Consider the following 18,480-nt stretch of genomic DNA (forward strand, 5'->3'; position numbering starts at 1 on the left):
TCACCTTGGCGAAAGGAGCAATAAACCAATTACAGACACATCAAACCTTTTTAAACGGCGATACTGTAATGGCGATTTAGATTTTGCATCTTTCGCCACTTTTTCGCCTGGTTTTAAAAACTCACTGTATTTCGTAGAATTCACACAAGACGTAGTTGAGTCTTTACTTGCCACCAATTCACAGAGCATTTCATTAGATCGCACTTTAAGACACATTAAAACTAAATCATTCATTGTCTTACTATGTCTGAAAGGTAACTGATTACCTTAAACTACTAGAAATCTTTTTAGATGATATATTGGAACATTTATATAAACAACTTAAACTTACTTACTGGTGCCTTATTTGGAATGAGCAACTTAGTTTATTTGTTCCTTATTTCTTCGAAATAGCTTTTTTGTATTATTTTGCTTACTTTTAGAGCTCCTTTTGTTACGCGAGCAGAATTTAAATTACTACTAAGGAGTAGTGAGAATACTTACAGGCGCAAAATATAGAGAAAACTATTATGTACTAATATCTAATATTTATAGAAAATTATGCCATTATTATCTCTCTACATATATATGAAACACCGTTAAAATTAGTAATTTTTTTAGACCACAAGGTTTTAAATTAACAAAAAACAGAAAATATTCAGATGTTCAATTGCATTTACCTGATGAAAGGAAACTTTTACACACATTAAGGTGTAAGACTAAAATTGACTGACTGAAAGTCAGTAAATCTAACTACATAGTTTCCAGATAGTATTAGTTTGGTTATAATTTGCTTATCTACTACAGCAATAGTGCATATTCAGGTTTCATATACTCGTATAAGTATGAATATTTCATTTCTTCGATTGCTATTTTTTTAAATATTGGAAAATAGTCCGTATAGTGAAACATTGTGACATAGTGAACAACAAAACAGTTTGTTGTTCTATTCTATTCTACATTTTACGAGAACTATTCGATAACTATCTGAACAGAGAGATGGCGCAAATTCGGAGGAAACTTCTTTATCAGTTCTTTTAAAGAAGTTAAAGTTGAAAGTATGAAGGGGCATGTCATTTAGTTTGTTTTTGGTAGTGTGCCATCCTCAACTTCCGCGTTATTTTGTAAACAATGGAAAAAACTGAGTTAAGAGCAGTAAAAATTAAATAAGAAAGTGCTTTTCTGTCAGTATAAAGAACCTGCTGAAAAAGGTGCGATTGAACTGCCAAAGTTAGTAAATTGGCTCTTTATTAGTGTTTTATTAGGCCCGTTTATTCCATATATTTTCAAAACCAGAGTGTCGAGATTATACGAAAAATACAGTTTTTGGCATAAAAACTTTCACATACATGTTTTTGTCCTGAACACTACACATATCTTATTATTCTTGTTACGTTTTATATCGTCCGACTATATGCTTGATTGGGATGCTAGGAATTGATGCATTGGATGACATTTATATCCTGTGTACTGGATGTTGTCTAGATAAAATGGTCTTCACTCCATCATTATAAAAATCCAACGACCGAAATACGAGTAATTTGAGGTTGATAATTCCGTTTCTTGTACAGATCGTTTTTTCTTATAATAAAATATTCTTTATAAAATTTATATCATTTTCTTTCAAAAGTTGTTCAATATTCGTTACAAAGAATTTTCTATACTGATAAAGAATATAGTACGAATTCAGCATTTAAGTCTCGATTCCGTCTATGTATACGTGATGGATGAACTATAGTTCGTCGAAGACTTGGTGAAAGGCTAAAAATTATATTTTGCATAGAACGTGATATTTTTATTTAACCGAGTAACTATGGTATGAAGATTAATTTCATAAGAAGCAAGTCTCCATTAGTATATCTTGAAAGAAATATGAACCATCAGGACTAAATCCACAACAATCTAGAACCAGTTAATATACCATGTCTTCAGCAACTAGAAGTTTTCTACAGAATAATGCCAAACGTCATACAGCAGCAGTCAACACCAGGTTCCTTTGTGAGTCTTAAGTTATCATTCTTTCCTGTCCAGCTGAGTTCTCCGATATTTTGTCCATTTAAAATATATAGGAAATGTAAGTGAAATATGAAGTAACTTAAGCGGCCTATACATTATACAACTTGCCCGTCAAACAAATTGTACCAAAAGTTGAATAGACAATCGAAGATACAAGTCGTTAGTATGTATTTTCCTGACAGACTAGAACAACCTAAACATCAATCAATCTTATAGGCGGATCCAAGGGGAAACGATAGGTGCAATCGCACCTCCTCTCAAACCAACTGTTTTATTTTTTTCCAAGTTAGCTCAAGTTGTATTAGAAACTTTAAGTTTAGTCACTATGCTTCAATCACATTTTTAATCTTTTAATCGGTAAATCTCCATCACTTTAATCTGTGAGAAATGCAATTGGAACGCTGAAAGAAGTATTTTGTTTTTTAAGGCTTCGTCATAACGCAATTCAGTTCTTAAAAATATGATGGACTATCAACTTAGTGGTTTGTGCGGAGCGTCACAACGGAGTTCTTCAATTTCGAGAATTTCTGTCAAAATTTCACGAAAAATCTGACGAAGAGTTAATAGCAAATGCTACTTATATTCTTTTTGATAAATATTGTTTTTTTTTCAATGAAAATTCAACTTCTGTATATAAAACTCTAAGAGTGGAATTGAAATTGTGGAAAGAAAATGGGCATACGACGTTTCTTATGATAGAATAAAACTATTAGAGTTTTTTGATATTGATATCTATCCTACAATTCATATTTTGTTAAAAAATTTTGCGACGTTACCTTTGAATGCATCTATGCTGAAAAAAACATTTTCTACTTTCAGGAGAATTAAAATTTGGCTACGGTCAACTGTCTCTAAAGAAGGATTGGTTGGCTAGGCATTGATGAATATTCATTATGATATTCATATTGATCTCGATAAATTCATTGATCGTTACGTGCATACAAGAACATATTGTTTAGATTTGTATTGCATTTCTTCTTACGAGCTTATCAATTAAATATTACATTTTAAATTTTTATCCATTATCACTGATATTATAAATGAATTTTGACTCCCTCTCAGGGAAAATAAACTTATCCCAGATACCTACAATATCAAAAGGATTGAGCTCTTGTGGAAGTTTTTTCTTGTTATCAAGCCCTAGATAGCTTAGCATGCTAGAGTGTCTCCCAAAAATATTTTCGTATACATCTGGACGTCGTGAGTGGTACAGCGTTCTGTATGGTCTTGTAGAGATGTTCATTCAGACCCAGCTTTTTTATGTTTTCTGGAAGATGAATTTCCAGATCTTTGCACTTTGCGAGGTTTTCATTATATTTAACACGCAGATTATTGTTGTTAGGTATCCCCACATCAATTCGTATTATCCAGATTTAGTCTTTTAGAAAGGCATCTGTTTGCAGGACCTCCTTCTTTGAAGGGGAAATGGGCTCGGATGTACTCCTCTACTCTGAATTCAATACACGCCAGCTATTCCTAGAGATGAATTAGTCTGGTACGGCTTTTAGAAATGCCCACCCTCAGAAAAAAAAATTTAGCCATCCGAAATTAATTATGAAATTAAATAAAACTTTGCTCGATATCTGCCTTCTATTTGATTAAAATTTAATTATAAAATTAATTAACTTTAAAAATTAATTAATTAATTATAAAAAAAGTAGATAATATTATTATTATTATCTAGAAATTTAGCCGATCGGCCCCCCGTTTAAAAATGCTGGACAATAATCAAGCTAATGAATTTACCTTGAAAATACCCCCACAAAAAAATAAAAAGTCTAATAATAGTATCAAAAGCATCTTCAAAATCAGATGGTGGAAATTAAATAATTCATTTGCGGAAAATAAACCAAAAATAAAAGTGTAGGCAATGGTACCCTATATTTAATGATTTACTTCCATTCATTTTTCAAAGATTATTACTAGCTAATGAATTTACCTTGAAAATATCCCCACAAAAAAATAAAAAGTCTAATAATAGTATCAAAAGCATCTTGAAAATCAGATGGTGGAACATGTAATGTAAATTAAGATCTTCAATCAATCAAGTTTTCAAGTAACAACAGTATTGGGAGAGAAGAAAGGGAATAAGTAATAAAAGCAAAAGGAACAGTGTGATAGAACCTTTACCATAGAATATGGACAAACAGACACCTAAAGATATCGACAAAAATGTCTTTATTTATACCGTAGAAACAAGACTTGAAACTAACATAATACGAAGATACTTAGAAACAAATGAAATGAGAACACTAAGAAAAATATCAGGAAAAATATTGATTGACAAAATAAGGAGTAATAAGATCAAAAACATATATGCAGTATAGAGAAAATAAATAAGTGGGTACAAGACAAAATAAAAAATGGAAGATACATACTAAGAGAATCGAACAAAAAAAAATCGGTTGCCTGTAAAGTCGGTTTTACGGGCGAAGATTTTACGTGACAACGTCTTTTTCTCGGTAGAATATTTATTGATATGAATATTATTAAATTGCACAATAGGAACAAGGAATTGAATGAAAATAAGAATTGCACAAATTTTAACTATAGAAATATATTTTGTTTACTAAAACATTGTACATGTAAACTTAAACTTAACTAATTTCTATTTGAGTGATTTTGTTGAGGATAGGACGATGATAGGAGAAATATGAAATGAAAGGAAGTGTTTCTGCTGTAATGTGTAATCCAACACCAAGAACGCTCGAGAAAGACAGAGACACAAGCACGCACCGATTCAACGCGCCTAATTCTCTAGTGCTGCGCGCGCAGCGGACCGATCATGTTTGAGTGGGAGAGAGACGCAAGGCATTCGCCGGTCCGGCGGGCCTCTCTCTCGTTCGGTGACTCATCGTAACAGACGTGAGCGGGCGTTACACTTTTTCATGAGTGACTCCGAGCCACAACCTAATTTAAGACGTTGTCACGTCAAAAAAAACGGAAAGTTAGAATTGCCAAATGATAAATTTGAGACCAGTGACAAATCACGAGAAGAAGCACAGTTCGATCTAGAAAGAGAGAATAATAATATTCCAATCAAATAGGAAGCAATGTTGAAGCAAAACAAGCAATATCACTAAATAATGTAATGAATATTTTTGCACAATAAATTTTAATGAATAAATTTAAGTCCAAAATTTTATATCTGTTCAATTAATCCTTTCTATTCTTTCTATACAGCTTCTAGTTTTAAATTCTCTTGTGATAATATGATTCTTGCTGGTTTGTAGATAAGTCGATGCCCATTCATCTTACATTAGGTTCTCGAGGACGTTTCGTAGGACGTTTCTTTCAAATATTGCCAGTTGTGATTTGTCCGATTTTATCAGTACCTAGGTTTCTGAGTCATAGGAAAGCTCTGAATATGAGAAATATGTCTGATTTTAGATATTTTAAAAGTTCACATATGCCCGATTTGCTAGATATATTCTGCGCTTTATTTCCGTCTTTGTGTTGTTATTTGAAAATTAGTAATTTTTGTCTGTTGGGAATACCAGGTACGTAAATTGTGAGACGCTTTTTATATTTTTGTCACTTGTAATGGTAATTTAAGTTACTTTTCGCCTAATATTATTGGCTTATACGATTATTATATATTACACGATACTATACGATATTATTATTAGGAGAATGACTCCAGCATTTTTCGTTGCGTGCGACCTTTAATATTTACATCATCCATATGTCATGATTTATCCACTTTTGTTTACTATTATGCCCTTAAGTTTATGTTAGCATTCTTTGAAATTTTCTTTCCATCTCTTCAGGATTTCTTGATCATTCATAATATTATACCTTTACTTCTACAATTAGTTTAGGAATAAATTATTTTTGCATTTTGTTTAGTTTCTGGTAGATTTTTCTCGTCTTTGGTGTTTTATTAAAAATCTTCAGTTCTTGTATTTCTATTCTTGTTTGTTTTCTTTTTTTTTCTCTATGTAAATTCTTCGCTTTTTTCCCAGTATTTTATACTCTTGTGATTGTCTTGTTACAGCTCTTTGTTGCAGTCTTATTTATGCTTAGTTTTTCCTTCTTGTTATTTCAGCACATAATAATAAAAAACAGATATCTGGTAGTAAAGATAAAAGTAACATCTCTCATAAAAATAAGAAGACTAAGATGGGCAGGACATCTAGCAAGTTCACAGCAGAACAATCCTTCTAGAAGAATCCTTACGTCACAGAAGTGAAAAGTAGATGAAGAGATAGGCCAAAACTTAGATGGAAGGATGGCGTTGATGAAAAATCGGTGCAGCTAACTGGCAACGGTTGGCAATGGATACGGCCGACTGGCGAAATAGACTTGGTAGTTCGACGCTCTACTATAAGGCTGTAGCATCAATGATAATGAAGGTATTTCAGCAAATTTTTCTTCAAACCAATGTTTGTTTTGTTTTTCCTTAACCATTACAATCACCTCATTAGCTGTTTCTTTTATGAGTTTTTCGCATGTCTTCCAGTACTTTTTAATGTCATTCTTTGGGTCTACATTTTTTTTGTATTCTCAGTCTTGTTTAAAATTTTTATTTTCACTCTTCGGTTTTTTGTGGATTTCTGTGCCTTAAATAACCTTTAATATTCCTGCTCTTAGTTTGATTTCTACTATGTATTGATCAGATTCTAGGTTTGCGCTTTGACGGTTTCCAAGTCAAGTCTTAAATATATGGTTCTTATTAATATTCATACTTTTTTATATTCAAATACCGTAGTGGTTTGTTGAAATCGATGTGAGAACACTATGCCATCTGTCGTATATAATATACGTTGCACTATAGATTTTTGAACAAAACAAACTTTAGGACGATACAACCCAGTTATATTACTTGTACGACAATGTTGCGTACTATGTAGTTATCATTTCAGCAGTCGACATCAGTGTATGTACTTGAATTATGAAAATATTTTGATATTTATTAAGTAGGTATTGCATTTTCAATGTCATCAAAATATTTCTATTAGATTGTGCTGTGCATTTTGACGTGCAGTCTCTGCGCCATTTTCTTGGCATTCACTTAAAAACCATCATATAATTCATAACTAATATTTTTGTGAAACAATGTATATTAATTTTAACAACAAATTAAACACTACTCTCATTCACAACTTTAGTATAATAATGGTTGTAGCGCGTATTTTTTTTAAGTGAAATTACAGAAAGTCATAATTGATATAATGATATAAATAGAAAAATTGTTATTAATGCTATTTATGTTGCGGATTGTCACATATATTTATTGGTCTATGACTTAATGTGTCATATTTAATTTAATTTCCTTTACCCTACGGTATTTTCGCACATTTCATTGGTGTGCTGGACTAGTTTTTTTTCAGTTTTATTGGAATAATGGGCTCGATTTTTAAACGCTTTTTTAATGTATGTTTATAAAAGAGTTGGATAAATGTATTTTATTAGTGCATCATGACTTAGTCGTAAAGTCAATTATAATGAAGTAAGTCGTGATTGAACATCGTTTGTTCTATCGCGGAACCTGAAATTATAAAACCAGGGCTAATGTATCGATCAACAGCTATAATATTGCATTTTTATATAATCAAAAATTTGGAATGATCGAAATTAATATAAAACTACCTATAGCCCACACCAGCTCTTAGGCTTTATAATTCATGTACAAAATTCCGAAGTTAATATGAAATAATCATACACCAGGCCTAGAATAACTTACACAATCATAATGTTATTTGGTCTTACTACATACTATAACACAGTCGATTTATTCCCTGTCTTGCAATGCTGCAGTTGCAATCACCAGTTACCGCCTATTATTTAACTTGTATATACGCGAATCAAATTTGTGCTTCATTAGATAGCCACTTTAATAACTTTTTATCAGAGTCCCAAAATCATATATTTTGATCTTATTCTTCTATCTATGGGGTTCCATTGTGTTCCAGTTTTGTTGGTTTTATATAACCACTAATATTTTATATAAATGTATTTTTGTTTTATGTTTAAGTGTTGATTAAGTTACAGTTCACGTTGCTCCTCCTCCTCAATATTTTCTCCTTCGTAAGGATGTAGTGACGTCATGTAATTTGTATGACTATTGCTGTCCGATTATCTCTTTCCTGTGCGTGTTGTTTTGCTTCAGTGAATGAGTAACCAGTCATCTCCTTTATTTGGTCTGACCATTGTACTGGAGATCTTCCTCTGGATCTTTTACCCGCTACGTTACCTTCAACTATCATTCGCTCCATACCTTCTCTTCTTCTAGTTATATGTCCAAAATATCTCAGTATATTTTGGTTGATAGTTGTGATGAGTCTAGTTTTTATGTTAAGTTCTGCTAGAATTGAGTTATTTGTGCGATGGGTGGTCCATGGTATGCGCAACATTCTACGGTAGACCCACATTTCAAATACCATTATACGCTTTGAATCGGCTTTTTTTATTGTCCAAGTTTCTGAAACATAAGTGGCGATAAGAAATATCAATGCTCGAACAAGGCGTAATTTTGTGTTTTTTGTGATGTCAGTATTCTTCCAAATTTTTGTGAATTGGATTTTGCCGATCTGGCCATTGTGATGCGTCTACTGATCTCGTCTTCGCATCCTCCACTGTTAGTAATAACGGAACCTAAGTAATTAAATTGCCTGACCACTTCGTAACCTGCCATAATTCTTATCTCATTTTCCATAAACCATATTCCATACTCACCGTGCCTAGCCTATTCATAATTTGTTCCGGTTCTTCTGGTGATGACGCCAATATAACAGTATCATCAGCATAACGTAGGTTTTTGATTTTTCTTCCTCCTATCTTTGTTCCACCTTGCCATTCCTCAAAAACTTGACGCATAATATGTTCACAATATATATATATGTATATATATATATATATATATATATATATATATATATATATATATATATATATATATATATATATATATATACACTCGCGATCATAAAATCCGGGTCACCTTGAAAATCACCGATATTTCATTTTTAACCAGCTTTATCGTAAATAATAATAACACAAATACAAACTAATGCATGTTTCTGAGAATTGTTGCGGTTTTCTTTGTAACAAAGAATTACAATAGTGCCGATTTCGCGGTAAAGTGCACACTTTCCAAAATGAACGCTACCTGTAACTCCGCTTGTTTTAAATCTTTCGTTTGTACTTCGACTTTCTGTTCAAATGCAACGGACAAACGTTTATTATTGCCACCATTAGTGTTTATTAGTGCCATTATTAGTGTTTATTTTTTGACAAAAATGCCTTTGACTGTTGTTGAAACGGCACAAATTGTTGCACTTGTGGAAGACGGTCACACTCAACGGCAAGTCGCAAGAACTGTTGGCGTAAGCCGTTCTACGGTTCAACGAGTACTTCAACGCTTTCAGGAGGCAAGTTTGCTAACCAGGCGACCTGGCTCTGGACGAAGAAGAACGACCAAGGCACTAGATGACCGTTTCCTTGTGTTTCAGGCTTTACGAAACCGGACCTCAACTGCGGTTATGCATCTAAATCGTCTAGAGGAAGTACGAAATCGCAATTTTAGTGTTGCAACAGTCAGAAGAAGACTTCGTTCTTCTTGACTATCTTCTCGGGTAATGGCTAGAGGACCGTCACTTCGCCGGGTGCATCGAGTTGCACGACTAGCTTTTGCTCGACAATACTCGCATTGGGGAATTAACGATTGTAGCAAAATGTTATTATTAGATGAATCCCGTTTCTGCCTAACTGAATCCGATGGACGTGAAAAAGTTTAGAGGAGAACCGGTGAACGATTTTCACAAGCTTGCATTGCTCCAAGAATGCCATTTGGTGGAGGATCGGTCATGGCTTGGGGAGGTATATCTTCCGACTTCCACACAGAATTACCCTTCATCGAAAATGGGTCCCTAACTGCACAAAGGTTCATTACGGAGATTCCGGAAGAACATGTTATGCCCAAAATGGCAGAGCTTGGGGAAAACGCCGTTTTTATGCAGGACAACGTGCGAACGTACGTTGCCAGGATCGGTATGTAATACTTGGACGAAGTTGGAATTACGAGGGTACCCTGGCCAGCTAGGTCTTCGGACCTGAATCCCATCGAACATCTCTAGGACGATTTGAAAAAACGTATTCAAACCCATACACATCCTCCTAACAACGCACAGGAGCTCAAGAATATGTTAGTGAGAAAGTGGAATAACATACCACAACATGTAATCCAGAGAAAAATTGAGAGTATGCCCCGTTGTCTGCAAGAGGTTATTAGAGCAAGGGGAGGCAATACACGATATTGGTCATTGAAATTTCACTGATTTTTTAGCACGTTCTGTATTTTCCATTTTTTTTCGTACGTCTGTTTTATCAAAAATTTGATTTGTTTTCTGTTTTTTTCAATAAAAGCAATAAAAAACCATTTTTTTTCTTTCAAAACAAACATTGATGACAAATAAAAAATACATTAGCCAAAAAAAAAAGTTATTACTGCACCAGAGGCAAAAATATTTAAGAAACTTGAAATTTTCAAGATGACGATTTTCATGATGAGATATATATATATATATATATATATATATATATATATATATATATATATATATATATATATATTGATATATATCCCCTATAGTATAGGGGATATTATGCATCCCTGTCGAACTCCAAATTTTAATTTGAAGTTTTTTGAAACCACATTATTAACTCTTAAATTAGCAGTATCATTTACATATAGTTTTTGTAATAAATAGATTAGATGTTCTGGCGTACCCATTTCTCTAAATATATGCCACATTTTATCCCATTTTACGACATCAAAGGCCTTGAATTAGTCAACAAAGCATAAATATGTTTCTATGTTAAACTCTCGAGATTTTTCGATAATTTGACGAATATTAAGAATATGTTGTTCCTCTACCTGGGACGAATCCGCATTGTTCTTGGGCAATTTGTGGTAAGAGAATTGATTTTACTCTTTCATTGATGATGGTTAGAAGTACTTTGCTCGCGTGTGATATCAATGCTACTGTACGGTAATTACCGTACCTCGTTCATTTCGTTCGCCTAAGCCATGCTCACCTGTCGTTCCTTTCAAATGGTCATCTATTTTAGTTTTTCCTATTTTTGCATTCCAATCTCCCATTATCATCATTGGTTCTTTTTTGGGAATGTTAGAGATGGTTTCATGTATCAGGTGGTATATTTCTTTTACTGTATCTTCTGTCGCTTCGGATGTTGGCATATATACCTGTATAATATGCATTTTGGCTGGTTTAGCGTTTAGAGTTATTTTGATTATTCGATCATTTACTGAAAGGTATTCATGTACATATTTTGCCCAACGTTTTTGAATTAATATTGCTACGCCTTTTTGTCCTGATTTGTTAGCTCCTGACATGAAAACTTTGTAGTGAGTGGCCTCCCAATGTCGTTGGCCTTCCCAGTGTGTCTCAGATATCCCACAGATATCTATCGCCTCCGTGATCAGTTCATTTTCTAATATATACAATTTACCTGGCTATAGCAGCCCCTTACATTCCATGTTGCGATGCAGTCTTTTTTACGTAGTTAAGTTTGATCTTCCAGTATCTGCCCGGTCGCCCATTTCACACCATTCGACCCGGAATCGATATGACGCCGGTTGCCAGCGGGATTGCAGAGCACAGAATTTTCTTGCTTAGTCATCATTTCATAACGCTCTCTGTGAAGATAATCAGGTGGTTTCCCGTTGGCTGCCTCATCGCAGTCTCAGAGCCGGTTGAACTAAGATGTAGTTGTCGCCTGTGAGTAATTTCCACTAGACCTGTATGGATCATACAGCCCCAGTGCAATAATGACATGGCTGCTGCCCTATGTCATGCCCTCAGTTGATTTGCGGCTACTTATTTGGTCGGACCTTATTTGAACCTGTCCTTCAGGAACGTTCCCTATCAGCCATTGGAACGCGCTGTGTCGGGGTTGAGGACTTCCCCCGCCCAGTACGTCTTCCGTGAAGTGCTGAAAAGCCCCTACTCAGTTCAGAGCTCTTTCCCCACGCAAGTTAGAACCAGCACGTTGCTCGTATCCATCGTTTAATTCCGTACTCTGACAGGTAATTGTATTGAGCTTTCTCTTTTATTATTACTAAGTTGTTCATTTAAAAATCTTTTAATCTTGCAAGGGTGCTTTTACGAAGTAATCTCGAGAGCTACTTGTACATTCTTTTTGCAGCTTCCTCATCATGGAACTCAAATTTTCGAAGCCCTATACTATCACTGAAATTGGGCAGGCCATGTAGCGAGAATGCATGACTCACGATGGACGAGCAAAATTACACATTGGAGGCCATAAGCAGACAAACCTAGTAGAGGAAAACCACCTACACGTTGGGCTGACGACATCAGGCGTATCACGAAAAATTGGCAACAAAGAGCACAAAATCGCAAAGAATGGAGGAGTTTAAGGGACGCCTATGTCCAGCAGTGGACATGATAAATAAAGGCTGGATGATGATAATGATGATGATGATGATGATGATGATGATGATGATGATGATGATGATGATACTATCACTAGTTGATCATCTCCATTCCTCACAGGTATCCCTATTCCTTTCCATTCTTTCTCAAGTTCTCTTTAATTACCGTATTTTTGTTTATTGTTTGAGTTCTCCGAATATTTAAATAAACACTTATTGTCAAGTTTTTCTTCAAGAATAGAAGCCGACTTATACGAAGTGCAAAGGCAAAAATAAAAAAATTACCATAACCAATAAAATTGCCATCAAAATTGAACAACAGGCTTCAGATATAGAAAATCCTGTAATGATGCGGTTGTTACAGTAAGATAAATCATGAAAAAATCATTGTAATATAACGTGGCGACCTAGTGTTGCTTTAGGGATTTGCAGAAAGCATTTGATCATGTATATTGGCGAAATATACACTACGTATATAACGTATATAGCAGAAAGGGCAACCAGATCGCAATTAACAACAACAAGCGTATATCGGTCGAGGGAAGCCTATATCGGGGCAATTCATTAAGATCTCCTGTATTTAACCTCATTATGGACGAAGTTATCAAAAAGTTCGGAATACATGTAAATGGTTGAATTATCTCTATATGACCTTCTAAGACTTATATATAAATTTAATTTAAGAACACGAAAATTTAATAGGATAATATTAAACAAAATATGGTCATCTCCAAAAATTCAATTGACAGTTGACAAGGTTTTAAAAGGTAACAGTGAGGTCGGTCACTACTGAAGAAAAAGTTACGATGCCAAGAAAATAAGAATAGTAATGAAAACGTGTGGAATTAAGAGAGTCAGATATATGACAGGAAAAACACTACGGAACAAACAACGTAATAGAGATCTCACCCAAACGTGTAACATAAAAAACTGTATACTAGATAAAAAAGAGTGTAAATACCACATAAATAGAATATGAGAGCAGAGATTAATAAGAGTATTGAACAAGTAGAGTATTAGTAATACCAAGAAAAAGATAAAGTAATAACCTGGACCAAAATAATAAGGCATCAGAAGATCGAACAAACGCAAGCGTATAAAGTGGTATATGTGGCAGGCTACTACACTGTAAAAGTAAAATACCCTCTAAAATACCACTCAAAAGTAAATCCTAAATACCCTAGAAGAAGATTATGTTAAGCAATGTATTAATACAAAAAATTCATATTGTCCATTGTTTCGAAAAATTTTTCCAATATTTTCAGCCGACTGTAATACCCTGTAGAAATCATTTTTATTTGTATATTATTAATAATTAAAAAACTTAATTGTAGTTCGTAAAAAATATTCCACAATAAAAATTATCACGAAATCCAACCCAATCACCTTTATAATATATGGTTCTCGCCATAAAAATGTTATTAGCTCATATAGGACGCCAGTGGTTCGGATAATATTTTATTGTGCACACCGCAAAATAGTGGATAAATCATCAATGCAGCCGACGATAAACTTATAAAACGACATGTTAATAAAAGGCTGCACTGTACTTTTGTAAAAAAATCGTTATCAAATGTAGCAGAGTTAAAGATATCTCCTACTGTACCTGCTTTTTTCATTTATCGTCATATTTTATGTGTGACCTGGTTAATATACCGCTTAATTTGTCGTTGTTATTGTTGAACTGTTATACCGCGAAATTGTACTTATTTATTTAGTTAATTAACAAACAAAATGGTAAGTCAATTACTCAATGTATAAAATAAAGCGCATACATTTATACCAATTCCATGTTCTAAATTTATATATCTTCTTATATATATATATATATATATATATATATATATATATATATATATATATATATATATATATATATATACATATAATATATAGTATACGCAGCCAAGACTCACATAGAGTCTTGGCTGCGTTTACTATATAGTTGTAGAGTCAAATGATGATATATATATATATATATATATATATATATATATATATATATATATATATATATATATATATACTAGTGATTGTGTTCGTCACTATGCAACTGGGGATCCAATCAATTCCCATAATCCACTCATACTCCATTTTCTGGCTTCCACCTATTTAAGACTAGGACAACAAAATATTTTAGTCTGTTGTATAACTTTCATAACAAATAAATCGCTGAACTTTTGCGTAAAGTTGTCTTATGAAATCGATCTACGTACAAAAACCAGCGAAATTCTAGTTTGGCAATTCATTTGTTGGAAAAGCTGGAGTTTTGTATTACATTTTTTACTGATCACCAAATTCGCAGCCGATTTTTAATTATACAATTTGTGGTGGCAGGAATTAATTAAATTATTCGCTATTAAATTTAATAGGTTATGTATGGGCTTCCACGATATAATTGGGTAGGACTTCAGTGTTGACAATTTCTAACAGTGCACCTAGCTTCTTACAAGAGTTTGTTTTTGGTAGCGGTGGCCTGCTAAGGGGGTTTGTTCCATTAAACTCTTGTACGGCACGTGTCATTTCACTTACCGGGCTATCGTGCAACGCGTTGTTGTCCTGTTGCGTATTAACAGGTTGAGTTTCTTGTATGAGAATCTCAGGAGTCTATTCATTAGGGATTTCATTAGGAACTTGATCTTCAACTAGCTTTTGATTGTGAATCTCCCATTTGACTTCGCTTTTGATGGTCTCGCGTCTAGTCTCGGGGATAAGATTATTTCTTATAATTACCCGGTATTGATCTGCTATTCGTTGTTTAGATACTTGAATCTCTGGGTACTCCCTGCAAAATTAGGCATACAGATGTTGTCGATAGCCGATCGTTTCTCGACCGAGGTTCGTCACCTTGTAATAGAAGCGCAAAATGTTTTCGGCTACCCTCTAGGTATTTGTGCTACGAATAGAAAAAACAAAATATGATTGAAATGTCAGATGTTGGTAGTTGAAAGGGATGAAACTCGAGAGAAGAAAAGCTGGAGGAGAGAAGTGCAAGAAATTGGAGCTAGAAAAAGTGCAAGCAGAAGCAGCGGGAAGGATAGGGAAGAAAGAGAGAAACAACAAACTAAGAAAGGAAGAAGGGGCGTGTAGATTAACATGAAACCCTTGAAAGTTAAGAAAATGGCAACAATGGGGCTTCAAGTGGACCTAGGGAACCCAGACGCCATTAAAAGAAGAGTATACGCTATCGCGGACAAGATGGCAGCATGCAAGGACGAGAAGAAAACAATATAATTTCTAAATGAAGACTGGCCGCAGGAGGTCTTTACGAGGACCATAGTAAAAGAAGGAGACGTGGCAGTCTCTGTCACCAAGAACGACGAGGACAACAAAGCCATGGAAAAGGCCAAATATATATTTCCACAGCTACCAGGTGCTCCAGCGGAGGTGGACGAGGAGGGCGGAGAGGGCATTTTAAAGTACCTCGGAAACTATCCCCGGGAGTACGAAAAACGAATCCTGCACTAAGGTCAGTCAGGCGGAGTTCTGGACTGAGATGTCTTTTGAAGATTCCTGACTCCCCCTCTATAAAGACAAAAAAAGTATGGTTTAGGTTTGTTTAGGATTAGTATTGGAATTAGATTGATTTTTGATAATTAGATGGTAGATAATTAGATAGCAACTCATTTTTTTAATTAGATGGTTGTAAAATTCTGATGGATAATTATTTTTTTCTAAGATATTTTTACCACTTTTAGAATTTTCGGAATGGTATTGCGGGCTACATAGCTTAATTGCTCTGTCAGTTAGAGTGAACACACCACTTCTTTTATGGGTTATAGGTGCGTTGGTATTAAAATTTAGATATCTTCTGGACCAAACATATTTTGTAAACCAGTTAGTTGTGATCAGTCGTAAACTTAAATCAAGAAAAGTAATTTTGTTGTTTTCTTCTAGTTCATAAGTACGTTGAATGTTATTATGGAAATTATTGAACATTTAAAGAGTATAATCCATTTTATGACTCGGAATACAGACTAAGCAGTCATCAACATATCGTTGGTAGAAATGTATGTTGTACTTCATTTTAGAGATGAATGTAGTCATATTTTCATCTTTTCTGTACAGTTTTTAAGTGCTTGTGTAAATAACTCTTTGGAGTATATATTAAATAGTAATGGTGCAAGTACACAGCCTTGTCTCACACCTCTATTTATTTTTTGTTCTTTAGTGCTATTTCCATCTAATGTTACCACAGCCTGTATCTTCCAATAGACACTTCTCCTTAAGTTAATATCATTTTTGTCGAGTCGTTTTTGCTTTAAATATTCCATGAGAATGGCTTTATATTTAACTTAGTCGAAAGCTTCCTCATGCGACAAAAAGATCTTTTTATTGGTCTCGACATTTTTGAGCAAAGGTTGTGAAACTATACGGAGCTTCTACTGTTCCGAAGCCATTAGAAAGCCAAACAGTCTATTACTCATACCCGCTTCACACTCTCTGAATATTCTTGCATGTTTAACGTTTAAAAATGTTTTCTATAATTGTAACATTAAGCTGATTAATTTATAGTTATTATAGTGTTTGGGATTCTTGGTTTTTGGTAGCGGAACAAAGGTCGATAGTAGCCATTCTTTAGGTATCATACTAGATTAATATATGTTGTTAAAGAGGATAGTTATTGCGCTTAAATTGTCTTTATCTATAAGTTAAATCAGCTCGATCTGAACTTTATCTGGCTCAGGAGATCTGCCAGATTTTGGGTTGTTTATAGCATGTTGGACTTCAGATTCTTATATTATTGGAGCTTCCTCGCTATCAATTTGTGTTGGTTCCGTTCTTGTGTCCAATGAAAAGATCTTTAATATATTTAGTCCATACTCGTTTTATTTCAATTGGGTTACTAATAGGTTTATTTTTTTGTCAATTAATCAGTTAGATTTGTTTGTTCATGATTTTCCAGATAATTCTCTGACTTTTTTATGCAAATTATAATGATCACGTTTCATTTGCAATTCCTTAATTTCAAATTATGTTTCCATCATTCACTTTTTCTTAGCCTCTTTTATTTTGTTCCCTATTAATTTATATTTTCCCTATGTTTATCTGATTTTTTGTTTCTATATTTTCTTCTTTGTTCCATGATTTGCAGTATTTTTTGGGTCATCCAAGGTTTTCGGCTTTCTTCTTTCTTTTGTAGAGTTTCGTTCTGTGTCTTTGCTTTGATTTTTTGATTTTACGTCATATAATATTCACATTCTGAGTGTTTTTCATTTCTAATGTTAATCTTTTCATTTCTTGATTTATAAAAGTTGAAGCCTCAGCATTAACGTATTTCGTTTATCTTGAGCAGCTAAGTATTCTCCTTAGAACTTTAGAATTTTTATTATTATTTTTCCTTTTAGTTTCATTTTTGAGACAATGAGGTTATGGTCTGATGGAACATCTGCTCCCGAGTAAGTCTTAACGTTTATAATGGAATTTCTAAATCTTTGATTGGTTGGGATAAATTCGATGTGATTTCTAATGCAATTTTTTTATTATCCTGTGATAATCTCTAGGTATACAGTCTACAGGGTGGTAACTAGTATTGCCCAAATGCAAGAACAAGACGAGACTTAGACAGTCTTGGTCTTGTTCTTGCGCTAATACACCTGGTCTTGGTCTTGATATTGCGCTCCCGGTTTTGGTCTTGATCTTGGTTTTGCAGTAAGAGTCTTGCAAGTTTCGCAGTTACCCATTAGCCTATTGCTAGTTATTAAACGTTACTTTAGATCGGTGATTTCCTGTAGAAAATGTTTTGGTGTTATTTTCATTCTTATTTTTGCTAGTACTAGTTTGTGTTCATTCCCTGCGTCTGCTAAGTTTAAAGTTCGGATATCTAGAATCTGCTTTGGGTGGATTTTTCTATTAGTGACAATAAAATCAATCATAGATTTGTGCCCCCTGGAGTTTTAAAATGTATATTTATACTAGAGCTTATGATCGAAAAAGTATTATTAATTTTCAGTTCGTTAAAAGCACGTAGATTAGCCATGAGTTCTCCATTTGCGTTGACATGGTTTTCATTAAATCTTTGGTTTACTCATGGAACTATTTCATTTCCGATTCGTGTATTAAAGTCA

The 18,480-nt window shown here is 33.9% G+C and overlaps 1 protein-coding gene across 4 annotated transcripts in view; it reads left to right on the plus strand.

Moving 5' to 3' along the window:
- Positions 1-18,480, plus strand: part of LOC140447766 (glycoprotein 3-alpha-L-fucosyltransferase A-like) — a 155,552-nt gene that overhangs the window by 44,631 nt on the left and 92,441 nt on the right. Inside the window, exon 1 of one of the 4 annotated variants that reach the window (XM_072540619.1) lies at positions 13,996-14,149. The exons of the other annotated variants lie outside the window; for them this stretch is intronic. The gene's annotated coding sequence lies outside the window, so the exon portion shown is untranslated. Of the gene's footprint in view, positions 1-13,995; positions 14,150-18,480 lie in introns of those variants that run through there. 4 annotated transcript variants of the gene reach the window in all.

The sequence above is a fragment of the Diabrotica undecimpunctata genome, chromosome 8 (genome assembly GCF_040954645.1).
Source record: "Diabrotica undecimpunctata isolate CICGRU chromosome 8, icDiaUnde3, whole genome shotgun sequence".
Lineage (NCBI taxonomy): Eukaryota > Metazoa > Arthropoda > Insecta > Coleoptera > Chrysomelidae > Diabrotica > Diabrotica undecimpunctata.